The sequence below is a fragment of the Miscanthus floridulus genome, unplaced genomic scaffold (assembly GCF_019320115.1).
Source record: "Miscanthus floridulus cultivar M001 unplaced genomic scaffold, ASM1932011v1 os_1094_3_4, whole genome shotgun sequence".
NCBI classification, from domain to species: domain Eukaryota; kingdom Viridiplantae; phylum Streptophyta; class Magnoliopsida; order Poales; family Poaceae; genus Miscanthus; species Miscanthus floridulus.
Genome location: NW_027097518.1, coordinates 9,265 through 14,611, shown reverse-complemented (window position 1 = coordinate 14,611; position 5,347 = coordinate 9,265). Strand labels below are relative to the sequence as shown.

At 37.1% G+C, this 5,347-nt stretch overlaps 1 long non-coding RNA gene across 1 annotated transcript; it reads left to right on the top strand.

Moving 5' to 3' along the window:
* The first annotated feature begins 356 nt into the window (after positions 1 to 356).
* LOC136533679 (uncharacterized) lies at positions 357 to 1,621 on the top strand. Its single transcript, XR_010778523.1, has 4 exons — positions 357 to 603; positions 797 to 856; positions 951 to 1,007; positions 1,454 to 1,621. It is a non-coding gene; the product is annotated as an uncharacterized lncRNA (long non-coding RNA).
* The last annotated feature ends 3,726 nt before the right edge of the window (positions 1,622 to 5,347 follow it).

Below are 5,347 nucleotides of genomic sequence, written 5' to 3'. Positions count from 1 at the left end.
CATGTATATCATATAAATGTTATTTTCTCTACATTAAAACCGTTTTTATTATTTTTTATTCTACTTATAAGATTCACAAAATTCGATAGTGACACTGCTTTTCCTTAAAATGACATGAAGATCTGAAGTCCTATTTTACAAAAGTGAGAAGCACTTTGAATCTTCTCATGAAATACAGAATCTACTTGGATGCAGCAGCGATCTAACGAGCATATCAACAAAAAAGAGGAAGCACCCATGTATTTTTCAGCTCCAAAGATTGATCATATCTATTATTAGTAGCAGCACTGAAATTCTTTTTTCTTACCATCAGTTAAATTTTATCGCTTTCCATTGTTTGATATTGTTAGCCAGCATATGCTCAAATGTAAAATAGATGCATATCATAGGATAATAGTTGATATTTTGTTTTAAGTAATGGTTGCTATCTGGTACAAAGATGCTATGAATTACTACTGGTCTTGTGCTAAATATTCTTTATTTCTGTGTTTGTCCCTAAATTCCTTGCCTTTTTCCAAGTGACTGCACAATATTCCAGCCTTTTTTTTGTGAAATTTAAGGTGGTTGGATACTAGCTATTGCTACAAGCAACTAAATAGAAAGGTCAGTGTGTTATAATCTGTACCTCCATTTAATATAAGAAGTATGCAAGCATTTGCCTAATCAAGGCTTACAGAGATCATGTAATATTCTAAGTAGTATTATTTCAGTGGAATAGCTTTATGGAATTCGTGAGGCGGCTGTTGTTATATTTCAGTAATAGAATTCCTGAACTGGCTGTCGTTCCATCCTGCAGGTCGCTGAGCGCAATAGCTTTGTGGAGGAAGTGAAACTGGAAAGGGAAAGACAACAGAAGGTTATTTGTGTTCAAATCTGATCCATTTACAAGTGTATCCTTGTGTACTCATATTTCTTCTCTAACGCATCTTTTAAATCAATTCTGTTTTCAGGGGAGCCATGTATGCTAATATCCCAGGCCCAAAAGTTCCATTCTGCTCAGGCTACTGGTATGCTCATTGCACATGTTTTTCTTATTTGGCTACCTCAAACTTGCCTCTTGTTATTGGTAAACATGATCTTCGTGCTTATCACACAGTTTGGTACATGTTATCACTGGAAATCTTACTTGTTGACTATCTGAGCACTGTTATGTGTAATGAATGCCTGTAACCTATAGTACCTCTAAGCGACACACTAGAAGTAATCTTAACTGAAATTTTTCCCAAAACAAAGAATGGAATTCTACAATGAATTATATTTATTCAAAACAATTGAGTGATGTTTTGGCTAAGAGACGATCAAGCAAAAGGAATGTACAGGCTGATAAATATATCGGTGATTTTTGTAGCTTCATTTCCTATGACAATTACATATTCTTATGAAAATGTGATTTGCAATGTCACTGTACTGAAAAACTGATGCCTATGCCAAATGCCAATGCTCTTTATTTCAGGACATAGAGTTTGAGTGGAGCACATAAGTGATGGGATGGTCCAAATCAGGCCAGGCCAAGCCAAGCGAAGCTGCAGTGGTGTCTATGCATGTTAGATATTTTGTTTTAGAAACAAATGTGTTGGATATCTTTGTTTCAATAATGTATACGTAGACTGAGTTTGAGTTTTTGGATCATTTAATTCCAGATGTGAACAAATTATATAACTTAATATTTTGATTTAATGGCTTTATTCAAATGCTTTGTTGTTGTCTATGGAGTATCTAATTAATTAATGGTATTGCAATATTGTCCAGTGGCACCAAACCAAAAACGTTGTAAAAATGGCTATTGGTAACCCCATTTTTTGGGGCAATATATCCTATAGCAACGGACACTCCACGTAGCAATAGAGACTGCACCTTATAGCAACCAAAACGTGAACGTGGCAATTGCCCATATTGCCACCACTTATTGGTGTTGCGACATAATCTTTGTAGCCACACTCGTTATGCGTAGCAATAGCAACTGCACCTTATAGCAACCAAATCTTGGGCGTGGCAATTGAACATGTTGCCACCATTTCTTGGTGTTGCGATATAATCCTTATTGCCACACTCATTATGTGTAGCAATAGCGACTGCACCTTATAGCAACCAAATCATGGGCGTGTCAATTGAACTTGTTGCCACCACTTCTTGGTGTTGCGACACAAGTCCTGTTGCCACACTAGATATGTGTGGTAATACATTATCTTGCAACACACGTTCGTCATTGTTAGTGCACCATTTGCTACGGCATGGGCAAGTTCCCATTGCAAGGTCCAGCAACCCTAAGGCGTTGCATTAGTTATTGTTGCCACACCTACAATCGTAGCAAAACCTTATGTTGCGATGCCTAGGTGTTGCAAATCCAAAATGCATTTTGCAACGCTTCCCAGAAAAGCGTTGTCCAAAGCTTTACCCACGCAAGCGCCTACAACGCCTCCCAACGGAAAAAAAAGTGTTGCTATTTCTGCTATTGTAACTATTTCGGACCTATTGCAACACTTTTCGAGCGTTAAAACAGGGTCAAAATTTAGTAGTGAACCCTGTGTATCCCTATCCCCTCAAAGATCTGTGAAAAAGTCTGTCACAAAACTACGCACCGCCAGATGATTCACTAGTTTGTCCTTGATACTTCACTGTATCATTCGGCAGGGTATATTCCCTAGTCGACTGTTGAATCTATACTCGTCGAAGAAACCTATTGCATTCTTTCCTATTCTTGCTTGTGTTCTTTGATTCACATGCAGAGATTAGCCTTTATAGCGAGGTCAATCAAACAACACATGATTGATAACTAGAGAAAACGTGGTGCTACAATTGTAGAGGTTAGGTCTTTGTGATCGGAAGGCAGATGATGTGTGTCAAATTCCTGCCAAATTGAGGGTTATCTTCATCTAACAAAAGATCAGACATGCTCAGTCCTATCATCGACGCACAAGATCAAACCTATGCTTAAGCTCAGATGCCTTTAGTTTTAACCATGATGTGGCGCAATGTGAGAATATTGCATAGGTGGTCATTACATTTTGCTGCCAAGAACATGCATGTTGATCTGGTCTATATGTTGGTAGTCATTAGTATATCGATACTCTTGTTTAAAAATTTTGTTGGCTAATTTAGTGTCTGAGGGTTTGAACCGAAGATTTTCAGCACATATTATTGTTTCTCTACCATTGGACTACAGACTCATTGTGAGTATATATAGACATCTATGTTTTTGTATATATATCAACATTTTGTAATCTTGTATTGAACATATTTCAGTCCTTAAATGAATTCAAATAAAAAAGTGACAACTACAAATTTCAATCACAAAATATGTGAATATAAAACAAATATTTGAGACTCTAAACAACTACAAATTAAAAACTTATCAACAACAAACTTATAGCTTGAGTTGGCCACTGCAACTTTGGTGTTAACCATGTAAATATTCAAGGTGGTTCGGAAATTCTAAATTTTTAATTTTAAAATCTAAAAACTTAAAACACATATTTTGAACTCTAAACAACTTCAAACAAAATACATTTCAACTACAAAGTTGTAGATTGTATTGAGAACAACAACTGTGGTATATAAAATATCAACATCTAAGATTGTTCGAAAATTTTAAATTTCAAAATCTCGGGACTTAAAATGACATTTTGGGACTCCAAATAGTTTCAAATGAAAAACTTTTGAACTACAAAGTTAGAGTCTTCGTCGTGGGTTTCAATTATGATATCAAGTTTGTCTTCGTTCGACTTCATACGAAAAAGTTATAGATTATTTTTTATGTAACTATTTTTGGAGGCCGACCTTTAGAATATCTTCATCTGTTAATAGGGATTTGAAGAGGCAGCCATCGATAATCTACTATTAAAAGAGGTGATGACCTTAGTTTGTCCGCCTTTGAAAATGATTAATAGAGGAGGGATTTTCCTGCAAGCTGCTTGACCATTTATGGAGACGGTTCGTAAATGTGACCGCCTCTATTAATCGGAGAGGTTGCCTCCTTAATTGTTTTTCTAGTTGTGAATATTAAACTTGAAACCCATTAAAAACTCTGTTACTGAAAAAATGATGGAGTACCACAATCCACAGTGGATAGTATGGCACTGGCTTATCTTATAAAAATTCCCGTGTTGGTGCAAAACCGACAGGTAAATGGAAATTACCGATAGGGAAATACCAATAGAACAACAGCGGCAGGGATAAAAAGTTTACCTGTGGGTGAACAATTTTTTTTTACTGTCCATTCTTCATCGATGCAAAAATTCCCAACAGTCAGGTCGAGTATTTTATCCCTTTTGAACGAAGACAAAAAAAATATATTTTTACCATCAAGGAAATTAGATTCTATATCTGCCAATATTATGTCGATAGGGAAATTGAAATATAGACAATTTATTAAATTTAATTTTATACTCACTCATATAGCAGCTTGAATCGTACAAACCACAAGGCTACATTAGAAGCACATTGGTCCTATTCGCTTATCTTATAATCTGTACTTTTCAGCTTGTTTTTTTTCCAGCCGGAACGATGTTTTTCTCTCACAACAAATCAGCCGGAACAGTGTTTCGGCTTGTTTTTTCAGCGAAGCGAACGGGCCCATTAGAGGTATATAACAACTGGCTGACATGGACACCGCCAAATGCACGCATAATCCGCGGAAGCTAGACGTCGCTCTCGTGGGCGTGACATCTCGAGGAGATCCAAACAACATGCCATCTCTACTCCCGAGGAGATCTAGATGGAGGCAGACTCCGCCGTCGAGACCGTCTCGATGGCTCGAGGAGATCCTAGCAGAAACAAGGATGATAGCGTGGAGAGACAGAAAGGGATAGGGGTGGTGATGTGGAGAGGCACGGATAGGGTGGCGGAGGGGATGGAAAGGTTTGTTGCTAGGTTTTCAAGCTATGTGCTTTTGTACCAGTGTGGGTAAATTGTGACCCTTTTCAGGCCGCGTCAAAGTTTGTAGTAGTCCAAGCCTCAGGTTAGCTACTCGTTTTAGATGAAGTTATAATTTCCGTGTTGGTATGACATCGCGACAACGAATTTTGTTGTTTTCCTATGTGTTTTAACACACACGATTGAAAATTTTGTTTTTTCCCGGTCGGTTACACCATTTTCTTGTGTTTTCCTATAATTGTATTTTTTCTGTCAGGAAGTGTTGGTGAAATGCTCTCTAACATGAGTACTTTGTTTTCCAGTAGCGTTAGTATACGGCCTTGAAGATTCCTGGCTCCTTGTCACGTTAATGCATTGAGAATAATAACATGAGAAAATTCTCTATTTGATGATACCCATAAAATAGGGATTTATTTTTTCTATGGTTCTGCCGAGCTCAAATTTTCCAATTTAACACTTCACTTTAATTTTCATA